Here is a 13,691-nt window from a genome sequence, read left to right as displayed (position 1 = left end):
CGTACTCCAGAATTGATTATTTATTTTTGAGTCACCGACATTTACATTTAATTTCAGACTCTTCAATAGGGCAAATTGTGTGGTCTGACCATGCCCCGGTTAACCTCACGATACGTCTACCATTTAACGCACGCCGTCAATGGTCATGGCGTTTTAATGATACTTTATTGCAAGACGTGACATGCTGCTCTCAACTTGACTCTGCTATAAACTCCTATATTAGCGCTAATGATACGGATGATGTCTCCAGAATCTCTGTGTGGGAGGCACATAAGTGCGTTCTGCGGGGGGGGGGTGCATTCAGTTGGGCTCAGTCCGCAAAAAACAGAGGGAATAACTTAGAGAAGACTTATTATCCAAGATAAAATCCCTAGAACTTCTTCATAAAAAATCCCGAACCCCCCAACACTATTCTGATCTTGAGACTGCTCGGGCCGATCTGAATAAACTACTCTCTGACAGGGTTAAGTTTTCTTATCGAAAGTGTAGAAGCAGATACTACCAATGGGGCAACAAACCCGGGAAATTACTGGCCAAGACTCTGCGTGAACAACGCGCACTCACCTTCATTCATTCAATAAAAGATAGTTTAGGCCAGCCCCAACATGACTTTTAAAATTGCTAAAGCTTTTCAGGATTATTATTCCAACCTATACAACCTTTCCGGGCAAAAGGGGAGGCCAGATAAATTGTCCCATCAAGCAGCGGTTTCGGCCTATCTGAGATCTCTAGACTTCCCGGCACTATCCAAAGAGGATGCAGATGGCTTGGATGCTCCTTTCTCTACTGAGGAAGTCATGGAAGCCATTGTCTCTTCGCCCAACGGCAAAAGCCCAGGCCCTGACGGGTTTACTATTGCTTACTATAAAGCTTTCAAAGAAAAATTAACCCCTCTTCTTACAAGAGCCTTTAACGCCATTTCCGAATCATCGCAATTCTCTCCTCAATCCCTTGAAGCTCATGTCACAGTTTTGCCCAAAGAAGGTAAAGACCCCAGTCTCTGTTCTAGCTATAGGCCGATTTCACTTTTGAACATAGATATAAAACTTTTCGCTAAACTAGTGGCAAATCGTCTGAAGCTTTTGCTGCCAGATTTGATTCATGGGGATCAGGCTGGTTTTGTCTTAGGTCGCGAGGCCAGAGACAACACGTCTAAGGTACTTAGTATGATTCATTATGCTAACCAATCCATGTCCGCCTCAGTCTTGCTGTCGACTGATGCTGAAAAAGCATTCGATAGGGTGGACTGGGACTTTCTGATTGGTATTTTGAAACATCTAGGGCTGGGCAACTCCTGTCTCCACAGAATTCTGTCCCTCTATGCTACTCCTTCTGCCAGAATTAAAATCAATGGTTCCTTATCTGACCCCTTCACTATCTCAAATGGCACACGGCAGGGATGCCCACTATCCCCGCTACTTTTTGTTTTATGTATGGAGGCTTTAGCCAGAAGTATAAGGGCTAATCAAAATATTTCTGGTTTGCTAGTGAAGGGGAATGAATACAAATTGGCCCTATATGCCGATGATTTACTCGCTCTAATTTCAAACCCGGTCATCTCACTCCCCAACCTGATGTCGGAATTTGACAGGTTTGGAGCCCTTTCTAATTTCAAGATAAATTATTCCAAATCCATTGCAATGAACCTGACTACTTCTCCTAATATGCTTGCGGGTATGAAAAGCTCCTTCCCTTTCACTTGGCATGACCATAAGCTGAAATACTTAGGGGTTATGCTTTCCAACGACCTATCTAAAATATTCCCTCTAAACTTTAACCCCTTATTGAAAACTCTTCGCATAGACTTCCAAAAGTGGAGGAGATTACGACTATCCTGGTTTGGCAGAATTAATGTAGTCAAAATGAACGCATTACCCAGGATATTGTTTTTTCTCCAAACCCTCCCCATACATATCCCCCCTCGATGGTTCCATGATATTCAGGGCCTTATCCGAACATTCGTTTGGGGCAGCAACACACCTAGATTTGAACATGACATATTATTTCGGAGGAAACATCAGGGTGGACAACAGCTTCCACACATCCCTAGTTACTTCCATGCGGTACATTTAAATAGAATTCTAGAATGGACACAAGCAAAAGACTGTAAACAATGGGTACTTCTAGAAGAGGGTTGTCTATCACACTATATAGAAATCATGCCGTGGCTTCCTGACTTCCCGCAGGTCTCCCACCCCACAGTATCTCCCACGCTCAAATTATGGAGAAAGCTTAGACTGAGAGGCCACATATCCTCCAAATGGTCACCCTTAACTTCCTTTCTTTTTAATTCTGAATTTATCCCGGGTCTTCAAGGAGCGGCCTTCACCTTTTGGGCCGGGGTTGGGCTTTTCAGGGTCGGTCAGCTGGTGAGTTCGGGCAGGGTGCGCTCATTTTCAGATATTCAATCTCTTTGGAACATTCCGAATCCCGATTTTTGGAAATTTCTTCAGATTCACCATTTCTTATCATCTTCCAAGAATCTCTCTGACATAACTAGAGAGCTTACCGCTTTTGAAAAACTGTGCATTTCCCCACGACCTCCTACACACACCATATCCCAAATCTATGTGCTTATCATGGAAGATCTCTTCCCGCAGCCCCCTGCTTTTATAAGTTCTTGGGAGAGGGAATTGCCGCAGTTGGCGCTACAATCTAACTGGGAATCTATTTTCCGTAATACCCAGGCTAGCTCCCTATGCTCAACTACGATGGAAACTCTTTATAAACTTGTGTATAGATGGTATAGGATCCCTTTAGTGCTAAACAAGATGTTCCCTACTCTCTCGTCCCTTTGCTGGCGATGTAAGGGAGGCCCGGGGAGCTTTTTGCACATATGGTGGGAATGCCCTCTTATAGCTTCCTTTTGGAGGGAAGTCATTGCATGTTCGGAATTGATACTGGGAGACGTAGTTCCTAAAAACCCGGAGTTTTGGCTCCTCAACCTCACTTCAGGCGGGGCCCACACATATAAGAGCTCACTACTGAGACATCTTAGCAATGCGGCTAAGGCCGTTATACCGATCCTTTGGAGGTCGACCTCCCCCCCTTCAATCAAGCAATGGTTTAACAGGATTGATTACTTTTTGGATATGGAGGACCTTATCTCCTTCTCCTTAGGTAGATCCGTTAACTTCACAGCCACCTGGTTTCCCTGGTATGATTTCAAGGGGACACCTGTATATCGGACTTATATGTCTGTTTAGAGATCTCCCCTCTAATAATTCGGATAAGTTCCCATCGCATTTTGGAGCACTTAGCGGCTTTACCCCTCCTCTAACTTGCTGTGAGACCCATGCGCTCACCTGGAATACGCTTACCTACTCCTAGCTTTTGCATCTCTACCCTCTCTCTTCCCCCTCTATTCTTTTCTTTCCTTTTTCTTTCTTTATAGTCTTTCCTCTCCTACTCTCATATTCTAATGTTATCCCTATATATTTGCTCAGATTGAAAATGGACAATGTTTTACTATATTTTAGGAGTCTAACTTGTGCTATATTGATATATCTGTGTTGTGAGGATTCTGTCTCCTACTGTTAGAATTTTGTTATACAACTTGTTTGTCTATTTTCGCAATAAAAACAATTTCCGTAAAAAAAAAATGTTTCCTTAAGGTAAATGTTTGTCCAAGTATGCATATTTGGAAAGTTCAGTGCCAAGATTTAGGGGTTCCTATAGAGTTTGAACTTTTCTGATAGTTGGAACCTAAGATTTGTCTCATGCTGTGTGCAACTTAAGCATACAGACCAAGAAGAAAGGAAAAAACAAAAACCTGCAATTAATTGTTGACCTTTTTGTTTGTCAAAAAGAGCCTATTCTTTTAAGCCACTCATTGTTTCTTAGAAAAAAGCAAGGTAAGAGAAAAACCTGTAATTTCATTTTGACAGTTTTTTATTTGTCAAAATTAGACTTCTTTGAAGCCACTCAAGGTTACTTAGACAAAATGGAATCTACAGTATACCCAATATACCACCAAATGGTTGACAGTTTACTAAATATGCATAAGTATATACTTTTTTGATGGATAGGCAAAAGCAAAATTCACTTGATGCTCTTGACATCAATCAGATAATGGAACCATGGGATTTAAAAGAACCTGAGAAAATGGGCTCGTCCGGGATTTGAACCCAGGACCTCAAGCACCCTAAGCAAGAATCATACCCCTAGACCAACGACACAACTGTTCATGCATTCTCATGCATACTAATGAAATTGGAAGTGAAACAGTTGGAATACATTAGTAAGTATTTTAAAATACGATCAGATAATAGAACTAAGCACTTTTAAAGTACCTAAAAAAACAGGCTCATCCATGATATGAACCTGGGGCCTTTTGCACCCAAAGCAAAAATCATATACCCAGACCAACAAGCCACAAGCTAAATAATTTCTTATTCAGATTTTACCATTTTTAAAGTAAAACTCAAATTATTTAATAAAAAAATGCAATAAGCTAGAAAAATAGATGTTACATTTTAAAAATACCATAACAATATAAAAAAGTATTGGTAGCATAGCTAAAATGTTTCCTTGAGGTAAATTTTTGCCCAAGTATGCATATTTGGAAAGTTCAGTGCCAAGATTTAGGGGTTCCTATAGAGTTTGAACTTTTCTGGTAGTTGGAACCTAAGACTTGTCTCATACTGTGTGCAACTTAAGCATACAGACCAAGAAGAAATAAAAAAAACAAAAACCTGCAATTAATTGTTGACCTTTTTGTTTGTCAAAAAGAGCTTATTCTTTTAAGCCACTCATTGTTTCTTAGAAAAAAGCAAGGTAAGAGAAAAACCTGTAATTTCATTTTGACAGTTTTTAATTTGTCAAAATGAGACTTCTTTGAAGCCACTCAAGATTACTTAGACAAAATGGAATCTACAGTATAACCAATATACCACCAAATGGTTGACAGTTTACTAAATATGCATAAGTATATATTTTTTGATGGATTTTCAAAAGCAAAATTCACTTGATGCTTTTGACAACAATCAGATAATGGAACCATGGGATTTAAAAGAACCTGAAAAGATGGGCTTGTTCGGGATTTGAACCCGGGACCTCTCGCACCCTAAGCAAGAATCATACCCCTAGACCAACGACACAACTGTTCATGCATTCTCATGCATACTAATGAAATTGGAAGTGAAACAGTTGGAATACATTAGTAAGTATTTTAAAATACTATCAGATAATAGAACTAAGCACTTTTAAAGAACCTAAGAAAACAGGCTCATCCAAAACAAAAATCATACACCCAGATCAACAAGCCACAAGCTAAATAATTTCTTATTCAGATTTTACCATTTTTAAAGTAAAACTCAAATTATTTAATAAAAAAATGCAGTAAGCTGGAAAAAAAGATGTTACATTTTAAAAATACCATAACAATTTGAAAATGTATTGGTACCATAGCTAAAATGTTTCCTTAAGGTAAATTTTTGTCCAAGAATGCATATTTGGAAAATTCAGTGCCAAGATTTAGGGGTTCCTATAGAGTTTGAACTTTTCTGATAGTTGGAACCTAAGACTTGTCTCATACTGTGTGCAACTTAAGCATACAGACCAAGAAGAAATAAAAAAAAAAAAAACCTGCAATTAATTGTTGACCTTTTTGTTTGTCAAAAAGAGCTTATTCTTTTAAGCCACTCATTGTTTCTTAGAAAAAAGCAAGGTAAGAGAAAAACCTGTAATTTCATTTTGACAGTTTTTTATTTGTCAAAATGAGACTTCTTTGAAGCCACTCAAGGTTACTTAGACAAAATGGAATCTACAGTATACCCAATATACCACCAAGTGGTTGACAGTTTACTAAATATGCATAAGTATGTATTTTTTGATGGATTTTCAAAAGCAAAATTCACTTGATGCTTTTGACATCAATCAGATAATGGAACCATGGGATTTAAAAGAACCAGAGAAAATGGGCTCGTCCGGGATTTGAACCCGGAACTTCTCGCACCCTAAGCGAGAATCATACCCCTAGACCAACGAGCCAACTGTTCATCCTTTTTCATGTATACTAATGAAATTGGAAGTGAAACTGTTGGAATACATTAGTAAGTATTTTAAAATACTATCAGATAATAGAACTAAGCACTTTTAAAGAACCTGAGAAAACAGGCTAATCCAGGATATGAACCTGGGGCCTTTTCCACCCAAAGCAAAAATCATACACCCAGACCAACAAGCCACAAGCTAAATAATTTCTTATTCAGATTTTAGTAATTTTAAAGTAAAACTCAAATTATTTAATAAAAAAATGCAATAAGCTAGAAAAATAGATGTTACATTTTAAAAATACCATAACAATTTAAAAAAGTATTGGTAGCATAGCTAAAATGTTTCCTTGAGGTAAATTTTTGCCCAAGTATGCATATTTGGAAAGTTCAGTGCCAAGATTTAGGGGTTCCTATAGAGTTTGAACTTTTCTGGTAGTTGGAACCTAAGACTTGTCTCATACTGTGTGCAACTTAAGCATACAGACCAAGAAGAAAGAAAAAAAAAACCCTGCAATTAATTGTTGACCTTTTTGTTTGTCAAAAAGAGCCTATTCTTTTAAGCCACTCATTGTTTCTTAGAAAAAAGCAAGGTAAGAGAAAATCTGTAATTTCATTTTGACAGATTTTTATTTGTCAAAATTAGACTTCTTTGAAGCCACTCAAGGTTACTTAGACAAAATGGAATCTACAGTATACCCAATATACCACCAAATGGTTGACAGTTTACTAAATATGCATAAGTATATACTTTTTTGATGGATTGGCAAAAGCAAAATTCACTTGATGCTTTTGACATCAATCAGATAATGGAACCATGGGATTTAAAGGAACCGGAGAAGATGGGCTCGTCCGGGATTTTTAACCCGGGACCTCTCGCACCCTAAGCGAGAATCATACCCCTAGACCAACGAGCCAACTGTTCATGCATTTTCATGTATACTAATGAAATTGGAAGTGAAACTGTTGGAATACATTAGTAAGTATTTTAAAATACTACCAGATAATAGAACTAAGCACTTTTAAAGAACCTGAGAAAACAGGCTAATCCAGGATATGAACCTGGGGCCTTTTCCACCCAAAGCAAAAATCATACACCCAGACCAACAAGCCACAAGCTAAATAATTTCTTATTCAGATTTTACCATTTTTAAAGTAAAACTCAAATTATTTAATAAATAAATGCAATAAGCTGGAAAAAAAGATGTTACATTTTAAAAATACCATGACAATTTAAAAATGTATTGGTAGCATAGCTAAAATGTTTCCTTAGGGTAAATTTTTGTCCAGGTATGCATATTTGGAAAGTTCAGTGCCAAGATTTAGGGGTTCCTATAGAGTTTGAACTTTTCTGATAGTTGGAACCCTAGACTTGTCTCATACTGTGTGCAACTTAAGCATACAGACCAAGAAGAAAGAAAAAAAAAACCCTGCAATTACTTGTTGACCTTTTTGTTTGTCAAAAAGAGCTTATTCTTTTAAGCCACTCATTGTTTCTTAGAAAAAAGCAAGATAAGAGAAAAACCTGGAATTTCATTTTGACAGTTTTTTATTTGTCAAAATGAGACTTCTTGAAGCCACTCAAGGTTACTTAGATAAAATGGAATCTACAGTATACCCAATATACCACCAAATGGTTGACAGTTTACTAAATATGCATAAGTATATACTTTTTTGATGGATTGGCAAAAGCAAAATTCACTTGATGCTTTTGACATCAATCAGATAATGGAACCATGGGATTTAAAAGAACCTGAGAAAATGGGCTCATCCGGGATTTGAACCCAGGACCTCTCGCACCCTAAGCGAGAATCATACCCCTAGACCAACGAGCCAACTGTTCATGCATTTGCATGCATACTAATGAAATTGGAAGTGAACCTGTTGGAATACATTAGTAAGTATTTTAAAATACTATCAGATAATAGAACTAAGCACTTTTAAAGAACCTGAGAAAACAGGCTAATCCAGGATATGAACCTGGGGCCTTTTGCACCCAAAGCAAAAATCATACACCCAGACCAACAAGCCACAAGCTAAATAATTTCTTATTCAGATTTTACCATTTTTAAAGTAAAACTCAAATTATTTAATAAAAAAAAGCAATAAGCTGGAAAAAAAGATGTTACATTTTAAAAATACCATAACAATTTAAAAATGTATTGGTAGCATAGCTAAAATGTTTCCTTAGGGTAAATTTTTGTCCAAGTATGCATATTTGGAAAGTTCAGTGCCAAGATTTAGGGGTTCCTATAGAGTTTGAACTTTTCTGATAGTTGGAACCTAAGACTTGTCTCATACTGTGTGCAACTTAAGCATACAGACCAAGAAGAAAGAAAAAAACAAAAACCTGCAATTAATTGGTGACCTTTTTGTTTGTCAAAAAGAGCCTATTCTTTTAAGCCACTCATTGTTTCTTAGAAAAAAGCAAGGTAAGAGAAAATCTGTAATTTCATTTTGACAGATTTTTATTTGTCAAAATGAGACTTCTTTGAAGCCACTCAAGGTTACTTAGACAAAATGGAATCTACAGTATACCCAATATACCACCAAATGGTTGACAGTTTACTAAATATGCATAAGTATTTATTTTTTGATGGATTTTCAAAAGCAAAATTCACTTGATGCTTTTGACATCAATCAGATAATGGAACCATGGGATTTAAAAGAACCGGAGAAGATAGGCTCATTCGGGATTTGAACCCAGGACCTCTCGCACCCTAAACGAGAATCATACCCCTAGACCAACAAGCCAACTGTTCATGCTTTTTCATGTATACTAATGAAATTGGAAGTGAAACTGTTGGAATACATTAGTAAGTATTTTAAAATACTATCAGATAATAGAACTAAGCACTTTTAAAGAACCTGAGAAAACAGGCTAATCCAGGATATGAACCTGGGGCCTTTTCCACCCAAAGCAAAAATCATACACCCAGACCAACAAGCCACAAGCTAAATAATTTCTTATTCAGATTTTACCATTTTTAAAGTAAAACTCAAATTATTTAATAAAAAAATGCAATAAGCTGGAAAAAAAGATGTTACATTTTAAAAATACCATAACAATTTAAAAATGTATTGGTAGCATAGCTAAAATGTTTCCTTAAGGTAAATTTTTGTCCAAGTATGCATATTTGGAAAGTTCAGTGCAAAGATTTAGGGGTTCCTATAGAGTTTGAACTTTTCTGATAGTTGGAACCTAAGACTTGTCTCATACTTTGTGCAACTTAAGCATACAGACCAAGAAGAAAGAAAAAAAAAACCTGCAATTAATTGTTGACCTTTTTGTTTGTCAAAAAGAGCCTATTCTTTTAAGCCACTCATTGTTTCTTAGAAAAAAGCAAGGTAAGAGAAAAACCTGTAATTTCATTTTGACAGTTTTTTATTTGTCAAAATGAGACTTCTTGAAGCCACTCAAGGTTACTTAGATAAAATGGAATCTACAGTATACCCAATATACCACCAAATGGTTGACAGTTTACTAAATATGCATAAGTATATACTTTTTTGATGGATTGGCAAAAGCAAAATTCACTTGATGCTTTTGACAACAATCAGATAATGGAACCATGGGATTTAAAAGTACCGGTGAAGATGGGCTCATTCGGGATTTGAACCCTGGACCTCTCGCACCCTAAGCGAGAATCATACCCCTAGACCAACAAGCCAACTATTCATGCTTTTTCATGTATACTAATGAAATTGGAAGTGAAACTGTTGGAATACATTAGTAAGTATTTTAAAATACTATCAGATAATAGAACTAAGCACTTTTAAAGAACCTGAGAAAACAGGCTAATCCAGGATATGAACCTGGGGCCTTTTCCACCCAAAGCAAAAATCATACACCCAGACCAACAAGCCACAAGCTAAATAATTTCTTATTCAGATTTTAGCATTTTTAAAGTAAAACTCAAATTATTTAATAAAAAAATGCAATAAGCTGGAAAAAAAGATGTTACATTTTAAAAATACCATAACAATTTAAAAATGTATTGGTAGCATAGCTAAAATGTTTCCTTAAGGTAAATTTTTGTCCAAGTAGGCATATTTGGAAAGTTCAGTGCCAAGATTTAGGGGTTCCTATAGAGTTTGAAGTTTTCTGATAGTTGGAACCTAAGACTTGTCTCATACTGTGTGCAACTTAAGCATACAGACCAAGAAGAAAGAAAAAAACAAAAACCTGCAATTAATTGTTGACCTTTTTGTTTGTCAAAAAGAGCCTATTCTTTTAAGCCACTCATTGGGGGAAATTTACTAAGCTCCCGATTTTGACCGAGATGCCGTTTTTTCATCAAAGTGTCATCTCGGTAATTTACTAAGCACTAATCACTGCAGTGATGAGGGCATTCGTAATTTTTTGCAAGTTCAGGTAAAAAATTACGAATGAATACACCATCGGTCAAAACGCGGCTGTTTAAGTATGAATCTCGGTCATTTACTAAGAAGTGCAAAGCAAAAAAAGAACAAACACTGCCGTGAAAAATTACAACTCGTAAAAAAGTGCTAAAAAAAAACAGACCTGCTTTTTTTATTCGTGATTGGATAGGCATGCACGGATCCATGAGATCCGTGCATGTATATCAGTGGGAAGGGGTGGGAAAGTGCTTATTTTTTCAAAAAAAATTGCGTGGGGTCCCCCCTCCTAAGCATAACCAGCCTCGGGCTCTTTGAGCCGATCCTGGTTGCAGAAATATGGTGAAAAAATTGACAGGGGTTCCCCCATATTTAAGCAACCAGCATCGGGCTCTGCGCCTGGTCCTGGTCCAAAAAATACGGGGGACAAAAAGAGTAGGGGTCCCCCGTATTTTTAAAACCAGCACCGGGCTCCACTAGCTAGACAGATAATGCCACAGCCGGGGGTCACTTTTATATAGTGCCCTGCGGCCGTGGCATCAAAAATCCAACTAGTCACTCCTGGCCGGGGTACCCTGGGGGAGTGGGGACCCCTTCAATCAAGGGGTCCCCCCCCCCAGCCACCCAAGGGCCAGGGGTGAAGCCCGAGGCTGTCCCCCCCCATCCAATGGGCTGCGGATGGGGAGGCTGATAGCCTTTGTTGTAAAAGAAAAGATATTGTTTTTAGTAGCAGTACTACAAGGCCCAGCAAGCCTCCCCCGCATGCTGGTACTTGGAGAACCACAAGTACCAGCATGCGGCGGAAAAACGGGCCCGCTGGTACCTGTAGTACTACTACTAAAAAAATACCCAAAAAAAGACAAGACACACACACCGTGAAAGTATAATTTTATTACATACATACACACATACATACATACATACATACTTACCTTAAGTTCCCACGCAGGTCGGTCCTCTTCTCCAGTAGAATCCAAGGGGTACCTGTTGAAGAAATTATACTCACGAGATCCAGGGGTCCAGGCTCCTCGGGAAATCCAGGGGTAATCCACGTACTTGCATAAAATAAGAAAACGGAAAGCCGAGCCACGAACTGAAAGGGGCCCCATGTTTTCACATGGGACTCCTTTCCACGAATGCCAGAAACCCACTCTGACTGATGTCTAAGTGGGTTTCTTCAGCCAATCAGGGAGTGCCACGTTGTAGCACTCTCCTGATCGGCTGTGTGCTCCTGTACTGAGTGACAGGCGGCACACGGCAGTGTTACAATGTAGCGCCTATGCGCTCCATTGTAACCAATGCTGGGAACTTTCTGCTCAGCGGTGACGTCACTTTAGGTCAACCGCAGGGCAGAAAGTTCCCAGCATTGGTTACAATGGAGCGCATAGGCGCTACATTGTAACACTGCCGTGTGCCGCCTGTCAGACAGTACAGGAGCACACAGCCGATCAGGAGAGTGCTACAACGTGGCACTCCCTGATTGGCTGAAGAAACCCACTTAGACATCAGTCAGAGTGGGTTTCTGGCATTCGTGGAAAGGAGTCCCATGTGAAAACATGGGGCCCCTTTCAGTTCGTGGCTCGGCTTTCCGTTTTCTTATTTTATGCAAGTACGTGGATTACCCCTGGATTTCCCGAGGAGCCTGGACCCCTGGATCTCGTGAGTATAATTTCTTCAACAGGTACCCCTTGGATTCTACTGGAGAAGAGGACCGACCTGCGTGGGAACTTAAGGTAAGTATGTATGTATGTGTGTATGTATGTAATAAAATTATACTTTCACGGTGTGTGTGTCTTGTGTTTTTTTGGGTATTTTTTTAGTGGTAGTACTACAGGTACCAGCGGGCCCGTTTTTCCGCCGCATGCTGGTACTTGTGGTTCTCCAAGTACCAGCATGCGGGGGAGGCTTGCTGGGCCTTGTAGTACTGCTACTAAAAACAATATCTTTTCTTTTACAACAAAGGCTATCAGCCTCCCCATCCGCAGCCCATTGGATGGGGGGGGGACAGCCTCGGGCTTCACCCCTGGCCCTTGGGTGGCTGGGGGGGGGACCCCTTGATTGAAGGGGTCCCCACTCCCCCAGGGTACCCCGGCCAGGAGTGACTAGTTGGATTTTTGATGCCACGGCCGCAGGGCACTATATAAAAGTGACCCCCGGCTGTGGCATTATCTGTCCAGCTAGTGGAGCCCGGTGCTGGTTTTAAAAATACGGGGGACCCCTACTCTTTTTGTCCCCCGTATTTTTTGGACCAGGACCAGGCGCAGAGCCCGATGCTGGTTGCTTAAATATGGGGGAACCCCTGTCATTTTTTTTCCCATATTTCTGCAACCAGGATCGGCTCAAAGAGCCCGAGGCTGGTTATGCTTAGGAGGGGGGACCCCACGCAATTTATTTTATTATTTTACAGTGTTTAATTAAAAAAAATAAAATAAACCCCAGCACGGATCACACAGATCCGGCCGAGATTGATTGTAAAAAAAGTCGGCAGTGTTTTGCTAATCACTGCCGTAAAAATAGGTAAAAAACCACGAAAGACATCGACATCGGAAGAAAAGAAAAACCCGAATACGACAGCTTAGTAAATCCATCGTAATCAATTCAAAAAGTTGCAGTTTTACACTGTCGATGTCATTCGTGATTGAACTTTGACCTTTTTTCGGAAATTACGAATCTTAGTAAATTTACCCCATTGTTTCTTAAAAAAAAGCAAGGTAAGAGAAAAACCTGTAACTTCATTTTGACAGTTTTTTATTTGTCAAAATGAGACTTCTTTGAAGCCACTCAAGGTTACTTAGACAAAATGGAATCTGCAGTATACCCAATATACCACCAAATGGTTGACAGTTTTCTAAATATGCATAAGTATATATTTTTTGATGGATTTTCAAAAGCAAAATTCACTTGATGCTTTTGACATCAATCAGATAATGGAACCATGGGATTTAAAGGAACCGGAGAAGATGGGCTCGTCCGATATTTTTAACCCGGGACCTCTCGCACCCTAAGCGAGAATCATACCCCTAGACCAACGAGCCAACTGTTAAGGTAAAATTTTGTCCAAGTAGGCAAACAATAACCTGCAATTAATTGTTGACCTTTTTTGTTTGGCAAAAAGAGCCTATTCTTTTAAGCCACTCATTGTTTCTTAGAAAAAAGCAAGGTAAGAGAAAAACCTGTAATTTCATTTTGACAGTTTTTTATTTGTCAAAATTAGACTTCTTGAAGCCACTCAAGGTTACTTAGACAAAATGGAATCTACAGTATACCCAATATACCACCAAATGGTTGTCAGTTTACTAAATATGCATAAGTATTTATTTTTTGATGGATTTTCAAAAG

At 38.9% G+C, this 13,691-nt stretch overlaps 3 non-coding genes across 3 annotated transcripts; all 3 read right to left on the bottom strand.

The window, feature by feature from the left end:
• Positions 1-5,919: 5,919 nt before the first annotated feature.
• TRNAP-AGG (transfer RNA proline (anticodon AGG)) lies at positions 5,920-5,991 on the bottom strand. The gene has a single exon. It is a non-coding gene; the product is annotated as a tRNA-Pro (tRNA).
• Positions 5,992-6,837: 846 nt separating this feature from the next.
• On the bottom strand, positions 6,838-6,910 carry TRNAP-AGG (transfer RNA proline (anticodon AGG)). The gene has a single exon. It is a non-coding gene; the product is annotated as a tRNA-Pro (tRNA).
• Positions 6,911-7,756: 846 nt separating this feature from the next.
• On the bottom strand, positions 7,757-7,828 carry TRNAP-AGG (transfer RNA proline (anticodon AGG)). The gene has a single exon. It is a non-coding gene; the product is annotated as a tRNA-Pro (tRNA).
• Positions 7,829-13,691: the final 5,863 nt, after the last annotated feature.

This window comes from Pseudophryne corroboree, chromosome 3 (assembly GCF_028390025.1).
Source record: "Pseudophryne corroboree isolate aPseCor3 chromosome 3, aPseCor3.hap2, whole genome shotgun sequence".
NCBI lineage: Eukaryota > Metazoa > Chordata > Amphibia > Anura > Myobatrachidae > Pseudophryne > Pseudophryne corroboree.
The sequence above is the reverse complement of the archived record's forward strand: the minus strand, read 5'-3'. Positions and strand labels throughout refer to the sequence as shown.